Below are 21861 nucleotides of genomic sequence, written 5' to 3' on the forward strand. Positions count from 1 at the left end.
GCCTGCTGTTGTTTGTATTTTTTTTTTCAGCTGTAGCACAATACACGCAAGCTGGTGTCCCGTATGTGCACTGCAGATGTGCCAGCAAGGTATTTAACGACAACAACAATATATATTTTGTATATATTTAAACTGCAATAGCAGCCAGCAGAGTCGCTCAACAGTGGGAGTAAGGCGAAGTATAGCCCCGGTGGAGGACATGCTCCCACAAGAAGGCTGGAATAAACAACAACACTCACTCCTTTAAATCAATACTGCACAGGTAGTTGACTCCTACCACAGATAGAAAGCAGCAGCCTGCAACGCAAACGCGTGCAGGTTGCTGAGAAAAGATTGAAGAAAAGGCTGTCACTGATTCCTTGAAAGTCGACTCAAGCTTTTTCAAAAAACGCTCAGATACCAACACAGAGGGTCTACCTTACCATTTTGAGAGGCAAAAAGAGACAAGCCTTCTGTGGAATGACGGTTTTAACCCCTCGGTAGGTGGGACTGAGGATGTCATCAGGAAGGGGCCTATCGGCAGCTCTGGTATAAAGAGGTCAGTAAATACCTACCAATTGGCAGGTATTTCCTATATGTAATGTTTTGGTGGTCGTCTTTGAATTGAATGGGAATCTATCACGTCACACTTTTCACCTATACGCATGCGTCATTTCGATTGAGTGGATTTCCAGCGAATGTGCCTATGGAGAGGGGATGTGCATTTGAGGAGATTTTTGGAATCTGTTTATTACCGAGTATCTGTCATTGGAACCAGATATTTCAATTCCGATTCCAGTTTCAAAACTATTTAACGTTATGCAAAGGCAAAATATTTGACAGACTATACATATAAGATGTGATACATAAGCAATGCAGCTTTCCAATGTTCCGACAATATCATGCAAGTGGTAAGTGCAGACAGGTCAGTGTATATGTTAGTAACACATGCCAAAACACAACCCCATTTGTTTAGGGTTAAATTACATTTTTAGATAGCTGAAATCTTGTTGTGTTCAGCTTGGGGTTGTCTTGCGAATGAGCCTATCAAGGTGCTGAAAATTTACTTTACCTGAAGCCAATCTGAAGAAAGTCTATATAATCCCTCTATATAGTCTATATAAAGTAAAACTGAATTATTCTCCATGGGAGAAAAAAAAAAAAAGTTTAAAAAAACTGTGTTAATGCTGGGATAAATACATTGCAGACCTTTTTTCAAAGTGAACTATGTCAATTATAGTTATCAGATGTATCTGTGACAGAAATGTATGTTTTTAAAAACATAACTGGCTCACTAACATAACCAGACCCCTGATATCTGTATCTGGTTCGTCAGTACCAAAGCTGGAACTGGGTACCTACATGAACTTTGCTGTTTCAGGTTGTCGCCTCAGTGAAGCGCAGCATTTCTGAATTTATTTAGAAGTATAAATGCTCCAATAACATAAATAATAAGTCCAATACTCATACTTTAAAGGTTTTAGTTTTATTAATTAGTCACGGCTGCATTTTAGTAACAGCAATAGCAGCTGGTTGAATTTGTTCTGGGTGTTTGAAATGGATAGTCAGAAAGTGCAAAGCGACAGAAAGTTATACAGAGTTCATTTGGATAATTTGTCTGCTGGCTTTAATAAAAAAACACATTTTTACAGTTATTATCTTGAGGTTAATGTTTTTGATATTGTAAAAATTTTAAATGGTGCAAATACTTATTGTATGCTGAGATGAGAAGTAAACGGTTATGTGATAGCATTTACAGTGCAGACTATTTTGTATTATTTATGATTACTTTGCCGAATAGAAAGTGAATATCAGTGTTTCCAAAGATATTCCTAAATCTGTCTTAATTCTGTGTGTCCAAAGACATGTATTTCAGTTTTAAGAATTAAGTCTTTGGTATTCTGTCTAAACCAGCAGTTTGTTAGTCCCAAACTGTTGTGAAAATGTATATATTAAATAAAAGCGAAAAAAAAAAAGTGTTAATCAAATTATTTCAACTGTGGTATGAGCAAAGATTGTAAAGGGTACTCTAGCTGAAACCTCCCGAAAGAAGGGATATAGTTTCAAATGTATGTAAGACACATAAAGAAATATAAAGAGGAGGACAAAATTATAACATAAACACACACACACACACACACACACACACACACACACACACACACCATCTTTTCAATGCAAAATGCTCTAATTCACTTTTATATTATTACCACTTAGGAAGTGTGTTTATGTTGTACTAAATATGAAAATTTTTCTGAACGGTTTTCAATTACACTAATCAGAACTATTTTGTAAAACTCTGCATTTGAAATTGTGAACAATAAAAATAATCAAATATTTAAACAACCATTGAAATAAATTGTTATAAACTACAGTATTCTATATGTGTTGCTTAATGTTATTGTTTAGAGCTACAAGGCTGCAAACAGAAAAGATCGTAGGGTGTCCATACTTTTGGGCACTCTAAAACATTACTAGATTGTTAAAGATAAATATGAAATCAATATTACATTAATATTGTTCTGCTTGTATGATTGAATGCTAAAACTAAGAAACTTTGAAAAATATATATATATATATATATATATCTCTATATATAATATATTAGATACTATATATATATATATATATCTTGATCATGTGAAGGGGCTGTTAACACAATAATTAGCCATTTTCAAAAGTTCACAGTGGAGCTCAGGCAGATATAATCTGCAGTGAAGTGTTTCTGGGCATGTGTCCATTGTTGGTAATGCAATATAATTACATTTGTTTATTGTTGCTCTATTTTAATATTGTTACTTTCAGATCCTATAAGGGCACTACTATAGATATTTCATTAAAGTCTATTTGTGTTTTTGAGTTTTAAACGCATTAATTTGAGCTTTAACTAACATTTGTTGTTCTTAAAATGGCAACATTCATGTCTACTTTAAAAAATATATCCAAATTGCTGAAACACTGTAGCTCATAATATTGTCTTCATTGTATTGGAGGTAAGGATGTTCTTTATGTGTGTCTGTATTTTTACCCCGGCAATAAATATTTATTTTTAAGGGCTAAGTAGATGTTTTTGTATTCTGTTATTAAAACCTCATATACCTTCATGAAGGCTTTGCAGCCAAAACTTTGGTTTCTTTCTCAATAAATTTTGAAAATGCTTGGGTGTGCGGCTTCCCTTTTTCTTTGTTGAGTTTAGCTTTGCTCCATTGTCCTACACGTCGGCTATGCTGCTTGGGTGTGCGTCTACTCTTTGTTTTTTCTATGAAAACCTCAATTGCCACTTGTGGATAGTATCTCTGCCCTCTCGTGGAGTTCGTATCAGCTTGTATCTTCCACCACCCAATAAGATATTCTATGTAAAATCAAGTATGCCTGCTGATGAAATTTCATTTGTAAGATTGAGCTGGAATAAGTGCATTAGTAGGAAATATTACAAATAACTATTTCTAAGGGTTTCAAAATATTTTTTTTAAAAAGTAGAATACAGACTGGGACAAATGTATTATTTTACTCCAAAAAAGTTGAATTTAAGAATATCCCTCTACTTCACTGATATTAACTGCTACCAAAATATATTTAAGAGAGTTTAAAGAAGCTCAGTTTCAAGCCACCGTCCCTACACATGCTTAACTAACTGCAGCATTTTCCTTTTATGTCACTGGTACATATCAAACATTGTTCCTGCCTAACTCCATCTGGTACTTGCAGATGTCTCAATCAGGTAACAGCTGCATTATGTCATTGATCCAACTAAGGCAGTCTAACTTTATACAAAGTTCCGTTTAAGTGGAGAGAATATGATTCACGTGATTCCATGTACAAAATTACCGCAAGACCATTGTGATTTTCCCAATAAAATTCTTAATTAAATCAAGGTTGGATGGTTCTCAAAGAAGAAGAAGAAGAAGAAGAAGAAGAAGAAGAAGAAGAAGAAGAAGAAGAAGAAGAAGAAGAAGAAGAAGAAGAAGAAAAAGAAGAATGTACACCCAATTGTGCATGGTAAGGCTGTAACATTGCTAGGTTCTGCTGTAGTATAAGAATGTACACGAATTAAGCTTGAGTAGTTTATCAGCTTCCCTGACTTGAAATTACATTTTTATATGTACAGTTCTTTATATCCGGTCTTCTTCTGATACATGTGCAAGCCTTATTAATGTTTTCCATAAAAGCAGACAGCCGAGAACAAAACTATAGAACAATAGTTGATAGGAACATTACAGTTCACCATGTAAAACAATAATATACATATTACTACTATGACTACTAATAATAATTCCAAAAACAGACAGATTATACATTACAGTGTTTTTATAATATCTCCATATTTGGTATCCCTAATATATTAAAACATATACAGTATATTACAGATTATGAGCTGCATTGAAGCAGGGGCAACAAAACATGTCACATTCAGAAAGCTACTATTGTGAAAAAAAAAAAAAAAATGCAGATTGTAGAAATGAGGTATAATTTAGCAAGACCCCAGGTAAAGAACAAACATATCGTTTTAGTACATAATGTTCACTGAGGACACTTAAATCAGCCTGAAAAGAAAGGCAAGCTAAAAAGCATATCATTTGTGTAAGTAGAGCAGGTATGAAATACATAATAATTTACATTTGCTAAGGCACTTAGATGACAATGCTGAGCGTCAGACTGACTGTTTCCATGCTTTTCCACATTCCTTTACAACAGCCGGCAAAGATCATCGTGAAAATAGACAAGTGGTGGCACAGTCTGACAGACGCTTTTACTTTGAAAATGCACACACTATAATACATCCTGCTTGAACTCTGACTGGAACAAGTCTATTGTTCACTAGATGATGACAAGACAATGGTTGGTTTGTAACTGCAAATGCGCTTTATGCTACACAGGCAACTGCTAAATGAACAATGCATATTTTATTTAATTTTGCACGTAAAATCCTTATGTTATTTTACCAACACAGACATTAGCAAAATTGGTTCTTATGATGGTCTAAAAGCTTTAATAGTTTTTATTAGAATGTTGTTCTAATTAAAAGTGCTCCCATAAAGGAAGTGGTGTGAACATTAAAGGATGTATCTGGGTTTTCCAATTTTCATGGAAGTAATTCAACATGATTACAATATTTTCTTTTTCTGTACACTGCTTCTTTAATTTTATTGGCCACTCTTTCATATACTAGCTGTGAATGGTGCCCATTTTGAGATTAGGAGATTAGGTTATTCATCACTCATGATTCTCCCTGCTGTGCTGGCACGATGAGAGTGCAGTCAAATCAAAACATCTCTGGAAGGCATTTCAAAATAATTGAATGCATCACAATTTCCCTATTAATACATATCTCATATAACAGATTATGCATGAAATGTCCACATTATCTGTTACTTTTTGTTAATGTCTTGCTCTTCACCAGTAAATTTAATAAATAGAGTGAATAACCGTGCTAAGACAAAAGGATAGGTTACTGATAGCCATTTTTCAAGATTCAGTAGAAAATGTAAGTAAATCGATCATTGTATTCCTCTACTGGAATGTCTAAAAGTGTATGTTGCTAAGCAAATCGTAATTTAAATGTACTGTGCAATTCTTTGTGAACTGTGTTACTTAAGGCATTTTTTAGACACTTAACATCAGAGGCTATTTATCTGCCAGAATATAATGTCTTTTTTAACACATGGGTTATTAATTCAATATTAATAATTAATTGTTTAGCATTGACAGGACAGTCGAGTTTAAATAAGAATGGTTATGTCCACACCATTATTATATATTATTGTCTGCCTTGAAGGCAAATATGTTAGGCAAATTACTTTTTTATTTACCTTAACTTTAGGTTCATAGTATTTGGTTCAAATATAGGGCACATAAAGAATTTCTACATAAAATCAACACTAAACAAATAAGAAAAGGAAAATGAATAAATTACCATAACCCCATACATACATATATATATATAATATATATATATATATATATTATATATATATTATATATATATTATAATTTAATGACTAAAGTTTAGGGATTAAATGTACACTTTTTTAAATTGACTTTTTTCTGGAGATACACACAAAGTAGGGGCAAGCTGTTTTTTACATTTTTTTTTATTATACTTGTTAGGTTATATCATAACCCTGATTCCCTGAAATAGAAATGTAACCATTACTGTATGGGTGTTTATACAAACATTTTTTTATTATCAAAGCTGCTGGACGAGCCTGTGACACAGTCATGGCCCACCTCCGAGGACATAAAAGCTCTGCGGTCATATGCCTCAATGTCATTTTTCCTTCAAGTCTGCTGCAATCATGGATGCAGCGACCTTGAAGGTTAATGGTTACATTTCTATTCCAAGGAATCAGGGTTATGATAATAACCTAACGTTCCATATCAAGTACAAAATGTAACCATTACTGTATGGGTGATTGTACCTAAGCTGTAGAAAGGGTAATATTGCATAACGACTGGAATGCTATAAGGCTAAGCCGAGAGGCTGCCTTGTGCATTACCATACGGAACCCCTGTAACTAGTAGCTAGGGCAAAAAAATTGAGGGAGAAATTCACCTCTATACCTGTGTTGTAAGGGTCGACTGAGAAGCATGCCTTAACACTCTCATTCCAAAACCAGGGTTTTAAGGATCCACGACATTTAGTCTGTAGAACTTTGTAAAGGTATGGGCGTAGCCCACATCATTGCATTGCAAATGTCCTTGACAGATGCACCCTGGAATAAAGCCCAAAAAGTTGCCATGCCCCTGCTGGAATAGTTGGCCAGCTCAAAAGCATTCCTGACTATGTCTGCTATCCATTTGGACAGCCTTTGCTTAGACAAGGCTTGACCATGGGATTTCGCCCCATAGCAGACAGTCCGATTGTTTAGTATGCCAGGGCTTGAACTCGGCAGAGCATATGCAGACAGGCTAAAAGAATTGAATCTGTTCAGTCTTGAACAAAGAAGACTACGTGGCGACCTAATTCAAGCATTCAAAATTCTAAAAGGTATTGACAGTGTCGACCCAAGGGACTTTTTCAGCCTGAAAAAAGAAACAAGGACCAGGGGTCACAAATGGAGTTTAGAAGAAGGGGCATTCAGAACAGAAATAGGAGCCACTTTTTTACACAGAGAATTGTGAGGGTCTGGAATCAACTCCCCAGTAATGTTGTTGAAGCTGACACCCTGGGATCCTTCAAGAAGCTGCTTGATGAGATTTTGGGATCAATAAGCTACTAACAACCAAACGAGCAAGATGGGCCGAATGGCCTCCTCTCGTTTGTAAACCTTCTTATGTTCTTATGTTCTTATATATAGATGTCACGCTCTATCAGACTGGAAAGAAGGCAGATGGAAGCCTCCAATTCCACAGACTGGTTGATATGGAATGCAGAGATCGTCTTTGGCACAAAGGCAGGATTGGTACGCAGCTACCATTGTCCTGGCCTCTGTAAAAATGAAGCAGGCTTTTGCAATGGAGAATGCCTGCATCTCACTCACCCGCTTTGTGGAGGTGATAGCAAGCAAGAAAGCCGCATTGAGCAATAAATATTTTAGCTCAGCTGAATACCTGGGCTCAGATGGAGAATTAATGAGTGCATTAAATATCACGTTTAACCTCCAGCAAGGATCAATGTCCTTCATAGGCACGAGCCCCTTTCAAAAGTTGCCCCACCAGAAAGTGAGCTCCTGGGGCGACCAAGTCAATTTTGACATGGCAAGCCGAAATGGCTGTCAGATAGACCTTTAATGTGGAAGGGAATTTCCCCTCGTCAAAAAGGTCATGCAAAAATTGCAGTATAACTGCCATGGGACAGGTCGTGGGGTCAAACCCACGAGGCAGACACCACGTCTGAAAAACACCCCACTTGTACCCTTATTGGGAATGTGTGGACAGTGCTCTGGCATTCTGCAGGCTGTCAATGACCTTATTAAAAAACCCCAGACGGCTCAAATGCAGCCGTTCAGGGGCCAGAACCAGAGCTGCAGGCTCGATGGGTCGGGATGCCATAAGGTCCCCCGTGCTTGAGCAGTCTCGATGGCTGGCCCTCAGCTCAGGAGCTGCATCCAGGTTGAAAATCAGAGTCTCTTGGGCCAATAAGGGGCTACTCGGAACGCCTTGGCTCTGTTCTGCCTGGTTTTCTCCAGATATAGCAGGAGCAGGACAAGCGGTGGGAAGACATATAACAGTTACCTCGGCCACTGGTGCGCCAAGGATTTATTGCACTGGGTCCCCACCTATTATGGAGAAACAAAGGGGACAGTGGGTTGATTCCTGGGAGGCATCTGATCTCCAGAACCTCTCCCAAATGAGGATCACCACCTTGGGTTCAAACCTCCAATCTGAGGCGCTAGAGACTCCTTGAGAGGAGGTCCACCACCCAATTTGTCCTGTCCATAGTGAGAGCAGTTTCTCATGTGCCCAGAGCAAATGCTTGCAGGCCACACGATAAAGACTTGGCAACCTGAGGCCGCTCTGGTGGTTAATGTAAGCCACCACTGTTGTGTTGTCTCCCTCGAACCTCCTGCAAAAAATTCTGCAAGGCCAGTTAAACTGCCTGCAGCTCTAAAACACTGATGTGGAGACCCTGCCAAGGGAAGTTCCACACACCTTGCACACCTCTGACATGCCACATAGCACACCAGCCCAGACTGGGGTGATGATCTCCCTTCTGGTGACACTGCCCAGCACTACATCAAGGTGTAGATGGACAGGCTGTTTCCACCAAAAGAGCTCCTTTAGACAGTGATGAGACACACAAGAACATAAGAACATAAGAAAATTTACAAACGAGAGGAGGCCATTCGGCCCATCTTGCTCATTTGGTTGTTAGTAGCTTATTGATCCCAGAATCTCATCAAGCAGCTTCTTGAAGGATCCCAGGGTGTCAGCTTCAACAACATTACTGGGGAGTTGATTCAAGACCCTCATGATTCTCTGTGTAAAAAAGTGCCTCCTATTTTCTGTACTCAATGCCCCTTTGTCTAATCTCCATTTGTGACCTCTGGTCCTTGTTTCTTTTTCAGGTTGAAAAAGTCCCTTGGGTCGACATTGTCAATACCTTTTAGAACTTCAAATGCTTGAATTAGGTCGCCACGTAGTCTTCTTTATTCAAGACTGAACAGATTCAATTCTTTTAGCCTGTCTGCATATGACATACCTTTTAAACCCGGAATAATTCTGGTCACTCTTCTTTGCACTCTTTCTAGAGCAGCAATATCTTTTTTATAGTGAGGTGACCAGAACTGAACACAATATTCAAGTTGAGGTTTTACTAATGCATTGTACAGTTTTAACATTACTTCCCTTGATTTAAATTCAACACTTTTCACAATGTATCCGAGCATCTTGTTGGCCTTTTTTATAGCTTCCCCACATTGTCTAGATGAAGACATTTCTGAGTCAACAAAAACTCCTAGGTCTTTTTCATAGATTCCTTCTCCAACTTCAGTATCTCCCATATGATATTTATAATGCACATTTTTATTTCCTGCGTGCAGTACCTTACACTTTTCTTTATTAAATGTCATTTGCCATGTGTCTGCCCAGTTCTGAATCTTGTCTAGATCATTTTGAATGACCTTTGCTGCTGCAACAGTGTTTGCAACTCCTCCTATTTTTGTGTCGTCTGCAAATTTAACAAGTTTGCTTACTATACCAGAATCTAAATCATTAATGTAGATTGGGAATATCAGAGGACCTAATACTGATCCCTGTGGTACTCCACTGGTTACCACACTCCATTCTGAGGTTTCTCCTCTAATCAGTACTTTCTTTTTTCTACATGTTAACCACTCCCTAATCCATGTACATGTGCATCCTCAAAAAAATCAAGCAGGTTAGTTAGACACGATCTCCCTTTCCTAAAACCATGTTGACTGTCTTCCAGGACACTGTTACAATATAGGTAATTTTCCATTTTGGAAGGAAATTTGGAAGGGTTGGGTAACTGCTGCCATCAAGCACAGAATGGAAATTCACTACCATGAGTGCATTGTTGAACTGAAAAAGCTCTAAACAGATGGCTATTCTCTGCACTCTGTCATCTGACAAAGTGGACAGTGTTGACCTGGAGTCCAAGCACACTCCTAGATAAGAGGCTGTCTGTGAAGGCGTGAGCTGGCTCATCGCATGAGTTACCACAAGGCCCAACCGTTGAAGATGGCCTGTGACAAGTTCTGTGTGGACCTCTGCTTGTGCTGGAGACTGGGCGCAAATTAGCCAGTTGTCCAGATAATTTAGCACTCTGATGCCTTTGAGTTTCAAAGGAGCCAGGATAGGTTCCACTTCAAGAAGGCAAGGGGAGTTAGAGAGATGCCAAATGGCAAGACATAGAAAGCAGGTGCTATCTGTGTGCTAGTTTCATGAGGGTTTTGAAGTTCACAGCGGTGAACCAGTCACCTGGCTTAATTGACTGCAAAAGCTGTTGCATTGTCAACATTTTGAACCTCCTTCGACACAAATACAGGTTGCCTGTCTGAGGTTGAGAATTGGTCTGAGGCCACCATCCCACTTGGGCACTAGGAAGTACTTGGAGTAGAATCTTTCCTCTTCAGCGGCATCCTGTTGGTCCGTGAGTGATGTTACATTCACACCCCGAAAGGGAGGGTGACTGTGCTTGAACTGCAGGGAGTAGGTCTGAACGTTAGTAAGCACCCAGATGTCAGTAGTGCACTGACGCCAATACTTCAGATGGCTCCTTGAAAAGAGGCCCTGGGCCTGTGGCAGCAAACTCGCCAAAAATTGTGGTCTGTCAGTGCCTCCTTGGTGTGGTCTGGCCCCAGGCAGGAAGAGCATTTGCAGTGCTTGTCCTTATCAGGAAGACAGACATGATGCAAGAAACAAGCAATGCCATGTACAGTATACAGATGTACAGGTGCTGCTTCAGCCTGCTTACAGACAGCAACTAGGTGGATCAAGACCGGTTTGGTACTGGACTGGGGCCATGAGCACTGGTCGGTAGCAGCCTGTGTAGGACCAGGTAGAAACCGAGTCGGTCCAGTGACTTTAGCACTGGGTCGGTACGGTAGCTGGTCTGAGCATTCACAGTCTGTGTTTCATGATGCCTCAAACCTCCCCTGCACTGAACCGGGCCTCCCCTCCTCAAGGTTGCTAATGTTGGGACTAAAACCCATTTTCCTTTTCAGAAACCTTGTTAAAGACAATTTCAGAGATAAACCAAGCCAGACTAGAGAAGTTTGGAAAATCAAACAATAAGCCTACTAAACAAGAAAGACAATGATCAGTCTATTAAAGACTTGCCTTTAAATGAACATTAATTTGGTTGAAAAATTCACAAATCTATTGAGCACCACAAATAGGTTTAATGTGTCACTTGTTGCTCTCTGTGTTAGTTGTTAAATGCAAAGAATAACGATTTCATGTCCATGACTGAATGTGCATTGGATATTTCATGAAGATGAAAACTGAATAGCTCCACTTTAAATCCATATTTACATGAGCTTGGACATTTAAGGGCTAACATTAAGTGATTAAAAAAAAAAAAAAAAGTTATGCAAAGGTGCTTTGAAGCTTTGAACAGGAAATATGTGTATATCTATCGCAAGCTTTAACTCATGAGTAAATTATTTTGATCAACTAAATAAAGATTGATATTCATGAGACTGTTCTAGACATGTTGGTTTCTTTAACAATATGCAAAAAAGTATCATACATACAAAATCATATTTAATCTATCAACAACTTGAAATAACTTCAAATAAAACTCATAAGATACAATTTGATAACTATGGCCCATGATCTTTCTGAACATGAGAAATAGTCGCCAGATACAGGGTTTGTATTTGATTGCAGGACGTAAAACAAAATAGTCCTTCATTGTTGCATCAAAACCTTTGATTCACATATTGACAGTACATTATTTAGTTATTAAAGATATTTAAAAGGATACTTTCCTATTTTAAACTGAAAATGAAAGCCATTTTATGTATGCTATGCAGTACATAGGGCACATTCAACTATTTCAACTGAATCTGTTTATCCCACAGCTCGACTCAAACAAATACTGGATCCTCCCACTGCTGACACACAAAATGTGTTATTACCATTAATGAAAAAGCTAATGGTCCATTTTCATATATATCAATTTACATTTTACAATTTGAGTATACAAATGATACATAGAATGCCAGGCTGGAGATATTTTGCTGAAGGAAATAGTTTTAATGTGTTTTATGGACATCAAATATTGTGAATAATGATGCATCCAAAGAATGCAAATAAGATGACAGTTCATATGCTGTGATCAACAGTCTTTGTATAAGAGGTTTGAGAGAGAATTGAATGTTGAGCCTTAAAACAAAGCAAAAAAATCAGTATAATGCAAGATATACATTTTAACAAATAAATAGCAACTTGTCTTTTGTTACAGTGACCTGGATTTTTTATTTCCGTAAGTTGTGATAAAAAAAATAATTAAAAAGCACAGTACATAGAATACATACACACACACGCACAAACACACAGGCACGCATGCACACACGCAGTTGTAGTCAAAAGTTTACATAGAAATTTCTAGAACAAAGAATTTTAGGAAAAATCTTTTGGAGCAAAAGTTTTGCTTTTGCGGATGAGGAAAAAAGTTGATAAGAAATAGATGTCTACAATTATTTATTTAATTTATATAATATAATATAATATTTATTTACTCCAAAAATGCAAATTCAAAAGTATTCATACACTGACAAGTATAATTAAATTAATAGCTAGTTGAGGCATCTTTAGCAATAATAACCCATTTTAAATAATTAGGATATTTGTCAATGAGCTTTTGGCATGATTCTCTAGTGATTGTTGACCATTCTTCAATGTAATTGTTCCAGTTCATTAAAATTCCGAGGGACTTATCTTGTGCACAACCTTCTTCAATTCATACCAAAGATTCTCAATCGGATTTAGATCAGGACTGTCTAAGTCATTCCAAAACCTTTATTTTATTCTTCTATTTTATTCCACCTCTATGCTTGACAGTAGGTTTCTTTGTACGCCTCACCTGACTTTCTCCAAACATAACGACTATCAGCATGACCAAATAGCTCGATTTTTGTTTCATCACTCCTCAAAACTTTTGACCAGAATTCATATCTATCATTCAAATCCCTTGGCCTGCGACCACTGAGACACCATGCAATACTAGACCTATGAAATGGAAACCTCAGTCCCACTTGCAGTCAGTTCACTTTGAATGTCTTTGGCAGTCAATCTCTGATTGTTATTAACCTTTCTCACAATTGTTCTACTTGTTCTTGGTGAAAGAATCTTCTTTATTCCAGACAGAGGGACCATTGTAGCAGTACCATGAGTTTCGTACTTCTTGATAATAGAAACAATAGTTGAAACTGGGATACACAATTGCTTGGAAATCTTCTTGTATTCTTCTCCAGCTTCATGACAATAAATACTTTTCTGCCTAAGGTCTTCAGATAGCTCTTTACTTTTTCCCATATTGACTTATTGGTAATCACAGCAAACATCCTATGCCTAACCCTTTTATACTCTCTAAGAGTGTTCACCTACAATCCAGCATTTTCTAGACTATATTATAATAGTATCAAAGAGTATGAATACTTTTGAATTAGCATTTTTGGAGTTTTTAATTGTAGACATCCATTTTTTTTCACATCCACAAAAGCAAAACTTTTGCTACGAAAGATTTTTCCTATTTTTTTTTCACCGTGAGAGAGAGACCCCAGAAAGTCGACAAAGTGGTGTTTGCAGAGAGGTATGGGACATGTTCGTGATTGAACCTTCCAGGAGCGAGTGGTGCAGTCCTGTTGTCATAGTGGCCAAGAAAGACAGCACCATCCGCTTCTGTGTAGATTTCAGGAAGGTAAACGCTATTGCCAAGTTCGATGCGTACCCTATGCCTCGGGTCAAAAAACTTTTAGATAGACTGGGAAAAGCGAGGTTTATCTCCACTCTGGACATGACAAAGCAATACTGGCGGATACCCTTAACCCACAGTTCTAGAGAGAAAATCAGATTTCCAGCACCAGAAGGGCTGTTTCACTTTAAAATCATGCCGTTTGGGCTACATGGTGCGCCCACTGCCTTTCAGAAACTGATGGACCAGGTTTTACACCCACATCATAAATATGCAGCAGCGTATATTGATGATGTGGTTATTTATAGCAACACCTGGCGTGAGCATTTGGCTAGGATTGCAGCCGTCCTTCAGTCTCTAAGGGTAGCCCGGCTGACAGCTAACTTGAGAAAATGTGCATTTGCCGAGACAGAGACTCAATATTTGGGATTTTTAATGGGGAATGGAAGGGTGAGACCCGTAGTCACCAAAATCCAGGCTTTGGTCGACGCAGCAATCCCCAGAACCAAGACAGGTGAGGTCACTACTGCGATTAGCTGGCTATTACTGTCGCTTTATCCCCGAGTATGCCACAGTGGTTAACTCTCTAGTTGAACTCACTAAAAAGAGTGCTCCAAATTTGGTTAAATGGTCAGCGAGTGTCAGGGGGCGTTTGAAATTATTAAGTGTAAACTTTGCCAGGCCCCCACTCTTATCACACCTGATTTCACCAAGAGATTCATCCTCCACACTGATGTGTCGGACATAGGTTTGGATGCAGTCTTGACCCAAAAGGTGGGCAGAGTAGAACACCCGATACTGTATCTAAGTAAAAAGATGCTACCTCGGGAGCGCAACTACTCCGTAGTCGAAAATGAGTGCTTGGCCATTAAATGGGTTACTCACTCTTTATGATACTACCAGCTGGGGCATTCAATTGCTCTTGTCACAGACCACGCCCCACTCAAGTGGTTAAGCACAATGAAGGCTAGGAATGCCCGAATGACTCGTGGTATCTGGCATTGCAACCCTTCATGTACCACATGGTACACCGTGGAGGGAAAGACCACCAAAATGCAGATCATTTTTCCCGGGAGTGGGGAGTAATGAGAAAGATAGATTCAGCCGAGAGTTCCACTCTGAGCGGTGGGATATGTGACGGAAATATAATGAATCTTGGCTGTAAATCTCTCTCCCAACCTGTGAGGGTTCAAAGCAGTGAAGGTATGGTCCTTTGGACAGGCTGAAGTCGGTCAGCCTGGAAGAAGACGAGACTCCGTTGCCAGAACATATTGACCCAGACGGGAATCAATGTAGCAGCTGCAGATGGTAAAAGCAGCTGCAATCGTTTCAAAAGGGGTCATGCATACTAGCATATAAGCATATACTAGCAAATTCCTTCGCTTTGGTTATGAAATATAACCCGGAAGGACCTGTGCAGTAAATAGTACAATAACATGAGTGTTTCTTTTGTTTGTCTTGTCTATAATTGTTACTTGTGCGTTCATAGATGGCTAACATGTTCCAGAGCTGTCGCTAAGGGCAAGTATTAAAACCCGGAACAGCACTTCACTATTTGTAACTCTATAAACTGTATCACCCACCACGAGCACTATAGCACGCACCCAGGACTGGTGACCGCGTTTGTATATTGTGGGAGAGATACCCGTGTTTATTGTTTAGGGCTGCAAATCCCTGTTACTGTCCTCCATGTTTTACACATCGCTGCGTATAACCGGAGCTTATTATTTGGTCACCAGACCAGGATTACAAACAATAAAATACACTTTTCCATACCGGATTACAAATCTCTGTCTGTTTTATTCCTGCACTGCATCACCTCCGCACCTGTTAATAATCAGCAGACACTTTGCCACTAGGTGTTATTACAAGAGGTTTGATTAAATAAAAACAATCATACAGTACACATTTTAGAAATACTATAGGCAGGAATTTAAATAAGCTTATTATGGTTTTCTTCTGTCTGGTATGTGGCCAATAAAAACTGAAAAGGACCTTACAAGGGCTTTATCAACTATCAAAATTACAAGAATACATTTCATGCAATTGGCAAACTAACAATAAGCATTCAAACCTACATTTTCATTCCTTGAAAGAAAACTGGAACATTTGAAGTGGGAAAAAATACAGGTTATGTTTCAAAAGTCAAATTTTAGGTAGGTGCATGCCAGAAAGCAGCTAAGTCATTGCATCAATTGTATTCGGCTGTGACATTTCCTTTTCAAATACAGTGTTGTAGAGGCCTGTTCATGGTTTCCTTTGTTTTTGTTTGGTGCTGAATTGGTAGCAGTGAAGTCTGATTTATCCCCAGACTTGTGATAAACATGTCAATGTGAACTTCCCTACAGCATGCCTCAGGCCTGCCCTGCAGTGACCAACCTCTTGTGCCCATCCATTTCTTTTTGACACTGTCTGCCTGCAAAGGTAACCTCTCAGTGCTAGTTTTACTAAATTACAGACATTTTATAATGTATTACTGTTCAAGGGGGCAGGAGCAAGGGCTCCTCCTTCTAATCTTCAGTCAACTTGCTACTTAAACCCTTAGCCAAGGCCCTAACTTTTCAGTTTTTACCCCACCGTTCCTCTCCATTACTACCTCAGCAACAGCATCTCCCTCTAGAGTCAGTCAAACCTCCTCATCCCGTGTGGAGGCTCAATAACGCAACAGATTAATTGAAGTAAATCTATCATTGTATTGTGCTACTATAATGTCATGTTACTAAGCAAAATGTAATTTAAATATACTATGCAATTATAAGCAGGTATGACAATATATCTGTTCATCTGTAGATTATATAAAATTACATTATTCCCATGTCTATAAGGAATATACAGTACCATAGAACATTTGTTTACTGTATATACTGCAAATGAATATATTCCTGGACATTATGTATAATGACAGTCATTTTCTTATTGTATTGTATTCTTAAACTTGTACACTCTTTTTTAAAATGTTCATCTGCATTTAACCATGCCTTTTTTAGTGGATGACAAATATTTACCTTAAATCCATTGACATTCCTCAGGAGATCTCTACTTATTGGTATACATTAAGAAACTGCAATTATTTCACTGATTAAAAGACAACAACAACAAAAGACATCTGTCTTGGCATTAGGATGGCCGCTGACGCAGCCCTAGAATATAGGACACCCCCTTGGTTGCATGAAATCTAGACATTCCCAGCACGGAAATGTTAGCTAATGAAACCCATACCAAACATTGCCATATTTAGAAAGCCTGGCTGAATATTGTAGTACAAGATTTATTCAGATGTTTTGGCAAAAGTCTCTCTTTAATTATGTTTAAGATTGTAAGATGCAATATTAAGAATTAAGAAGCAACTCAGAACTTTCTCAATACAATACAATGTCCACTAGTGTGCAGGAAACAATGTGAAGTAGGCATGCCCTGACGTCACTCACTACCTGTAACATCTGTTTAAAAATCTTCATGGCCTACCATTCAAATAATAATAAAAAAATCTGTTTTGAGGATTACAGTTACCTGATCTGACCAGCACGGGCCAATCTCACTGCTGATCAAAATCAAATGAATTGAGCAACTGAAGCGGCACATCCAAACACAGTTTGCAAAGATCTTTTAATAAAATCCATAGACACTTTAAAATCAGATGATTTACAACTGGTAAAATCCATTTTGGTGCATGAGTGCATTTAAACAAGAGTCATCCAGTTTACATAGTGTCAGGGAACACAGTATGGCATTTTCTCATTTACATGTCCAGGATCTGAGAAAAACAAAGATATTATTAAAGGAGTACAATAGATTTGGTATTAGTATACAAGAGTACTTACATTATACACACACACACACACACACACACACACACACACACACACACACACACACACACACTCAAACAGATGGAACAGCAGCCTATATTGGCAATACAACACTACACTGTAAAAGACACCTACAATTGTAATATTATTAATCAGTAAGAATGGAATTGCATTATGCGATTCACTAAAATGAAGGTCCCAGCGGTAAAAAGCATCTCAGTGAAACCTAATTTGCAACCCAAGATGGCGCCTTTAATGACTGGCAGCAAAGTTTCTCCAACAAATTTCATGGGGCATGATCCAAAGATAATAGGTTTTCAGCCCAAAGACAATCCAATTACAATGCCAATCAAAGCCAACTTCATGCACTCTAATTATCAGATTTAGCTGTCAGTTCAAATACAAACATAACACTTTTATTTGAATAAAAATGTAATTTAGAAAAAAAAAGGTCTTCTGTGATTTATTGAGAATGAAAGAGCAGTCTTACTTGTTTATGATATAATAAAATCAGTCTGATATTAAAAAATGTTAGAACAGCAGCCCTTGGTATCTGCTGTTCTCTAATTCTGCTCTTCAAGAACAAATTTAAATAATAAGCACAAAGAAGCTGTAGACACTTCAAATTCAGACTGGGGAATTATGCATTGTGGTATTGATCCTGATAACCCTATTAGTATAACGGACAGGGGCAGTTTTTTGGAACCCTGATTTTTAATATAGACTTACATTTCAGTAAATTGTCTATGTAGGCAAAAAAAAAAAAAAAAGTGAATGTTTGTCTGGGTCTGGTAAACTGCCTTTTTAAGGTCAAACAGGGTTTTTTAAATCTATTCAACTCCCTCTTTATTAGCATTATTAGCATTATCACATGCTTGTTTGACTCTTTGCTTGTTTTTAAACTTTAATTCTGGACAGATATTTCACGGTATAAACTATTTAATGGTATCTCATCACTGCACAGAAGGTCACATGACAGGAAGTAATATTTACCTTTATGTACCATCAGCTTTTACAGCGTTCTCTGAAATATCCGCATCATCCAAATTCAAGTATAGAATACAAGCAAAGAAACAAAAGATCTTCACATGGGCCAGTGATAATGCTGCTAATGGTAATATGAGGTAAGAAAAACGTTAGCACTTCTTTAGCATTGTGGGAGTGTTGTAAAAGCAAAGGAAAAGACATGGTTAGCTGTGCAGTATATGTTACTGTGTACTGGTGCACAGTATGCCACCATTATGCCAGAATGTTTGCCACTCACTATACTGATTTTAATACAGTACGACTTTAGTAAAAATATGGGCAGTAAAGTAATTGCTGTGCACGCTGTGTATTCAACTTGATTACCTCAAAATGTGACTGACCATTCAAATGGGATGATATTCCTATATCATGTCCCATTCAATGGACAAACTGTAGTCAGATGAGCTGACAAAAATAGTATATCTATATATATATTAATATAGATATATATATATATATATATATATATATATATATATATATATATATATATATATATAAAATCGCTGGATGTGTCATTGGAAGTTCAATAATCTTTGACATTATATAAACTGGACATTGTTATTCTTTTCCAAATGATGTAGTCCTGTGTACAGTAATCATGCAAGACTTTAAGTAAGCAATGCACTTTAGATGTTTTACGATACATTTAAATCACTTAAGCCTGGATCTTACAGAGCCTCCACTAGAGGCCTTCAGTTTAATTGCAGCTGTCAGCTACCTTAATAAATACTGAACATTTTGTGGATGAGGAAAATAGGGTATTACTTAGATAGCACACTGTTGTGGTGGATTTCAGATATCCTGTGGCATTCAAACGTTGCTCCACTTTTATCAAAGGGCCCAATATGTGCCATGAAAACACACCCCACACCGATCACACCGCCACCACCAGCCTGCAATGTTGACACACAGCATGATGGATGAATGTACTCATGTGTTTTTCTCCATACCCTAGTCCTCCCATCAGCATGAGATAGCAGGAACCGGGATTCATCAGACCAGGCAATGTTTTTCCAATTGTCCAGTGTTTTTGTTCCTTAGTCCACTGCAACCGCAGTTTCTTGTGTTTTGCTGAAGGAAGTGGAACTCTGTTAGGTCGTCAGCTGCCACACCCCATTTGTGTCAGAGTACGAAGAGTTGTGCATTCTTTTATGGGTCTTTTGGCACCAATGTTGTACTGGACTGCCGGTTGACTAACTGTAGCCCGTCTGTTGCTTTGCACAATTCATGTCAGCCTCCTTTGGCTTCTTTCATCAGTGAGCCGTTTTTGACCTCTGGCCTGCTGTTGGCTGGATGTCCTTTGATACACCTTGATACACACACGGGAAACTGTTGAGAGTGAAAAAACCAGCAGCACTGCTGTTCTTGACACACTCAAACCGGCGCGCCTGGCACCTACTACCATACCCCGTTCAAAGGCACTTAAATCTTTTGTCTTGCCTATTTACCCTCTGAATGGCACACATACACAATCCATGGGTCAGTTGTGTCAAGGCTAAAAAGGGATCATAGCTTTCACCTGGATTCACCTCGTCAGTCTATTTCATGGAAAGAGCAGGTGTTCCTAATGTTTTGTACACTCAGTGTGTGTGTGTGTGTGTGTGTATATATATATATATATATATATATATATATATATATATATATATATATATATATATATATATATATACACATATATACGAAATCTCCGAACGTCTCCGAAATCTACAAAGGAATTACTGTTATGGCTTCACCATCTCAGTCCTCAGACTTGAACCCGAGACTGACTTTCTGTTGCAAAAAAGAAACCAGTCAATTGCAGAACTCAAAGCTGTCTGTGTTAAAGAATGGGCAAAATATCTCCGGAAATATACCAGGAACTCGTTTCAAAATATAAAAAAGACTGCATGTTGTAAAAGAAGCAAAGGGTGGGCACACAAAATACTCATGTAAGGGTCTCCAAATATTCTTGTCAAAGTATGAAATTAGTTTCTGCATGTTATTTTTCATTGTATACATGTTATGTATTATTATTATTATTATTATTATTATTATTATTATTATTATTATTATTATTATTATTATTATTATTACCTTGTATAAAGTACATTTTATGCCTATAAAACCTTAATAAACAATATATTATTTGAATGGAGATGGCTAGAGTAACTGCAATAATGAGAATACAGTCTGTAAGTTTTACAGATCTGGGTCACGTTTCAAGAATACCTTGCTATTGAAGTGGCTGGAAAAAATATCAAAATATGAGTCTGTCTTTGCTTTTATTCTGATGCAATAATAATTCAAAGCAGGCAGTGAATTGAATCAAATTGAATCCACTGTATATTCATTGAAGTTTACTGTATCAACACAACGCAATAAAATTCAGGTTGATTAATTAATAATCTTTCATGACGTTTTCAAAATGTTAATTTAGCTAATTGAAAAGATTAGATTTCAGTTCACAAAGCACTTTGAACCCTCTAACTGCTTTGAAATGGCCTTCATGGCATGGCTTTTTATTCATGGCTATGTCAGTTTGAAATATTTTAATTAATACTGATAATATCAGTGACATAATTATTATCAGGATTGTTATTTTTAATATATGGTACGTTCTATTCACTTGAATCAAATGACAGCTGATAAAAAAAAAAAAATCCTTGGTGCCTACATCTTTAAATTGTTTTTACATTTCCCTTGTTGGGTTCTTTTGCTCCAAAACAGAGTTATGCTCTGCATCCGTGTGACAGAGAATCTTTTCGTACAAGTTTTGTGAACATTTGTGCTGTAGTTTTGAAGTTACAGAATTGCGAACAAATTAGTTTTGACAAATTAGTAAGGTTTTTTTTTTGTTGTTTTGGGGTTTTTTTGCACTAAAATATCTCAGAAACAGCTGAAACATCATATTAGGCAGGCAGATAGTGCCTTTTTATGGAAACTAAGAAACTGAAAAACATATTTGGCGAGCTATTTTAATATTTCTTCACCACCAAGAATAAGTTAGTGGGTTAGTTAGTGGGTATTTGTCAATTTAATAATTCACTGGGTAATTTAATTTGAATTCCTTAGGTCACTTATATCTTGTGGTTCTTGTGGATCCTAAATTATTATAATTATTATTTTTTTAATGGTTCCAACCTTAACTCAGTCTGTGAAGCTAAACCCTGGATGCAGAACCATGATTGACAGTGCTATCTCCAATGGGGACTCCAGAAGTTGATGTAGCAACAAATG

Source organism: Polyodon spathula, chromosome 5, assembly GCF_017654505.1.
Source record: "Polyodon spathula isolate WHYD16114869_AA chromosome 5, ASM1765450v1, whole genome shotgun sequence".
NCBI lineage: Eukaryota > Metazoa > Chordata > Actinopteri > Acipenseriformes > Polyodontidae > Polyodon > Polyodon spathula.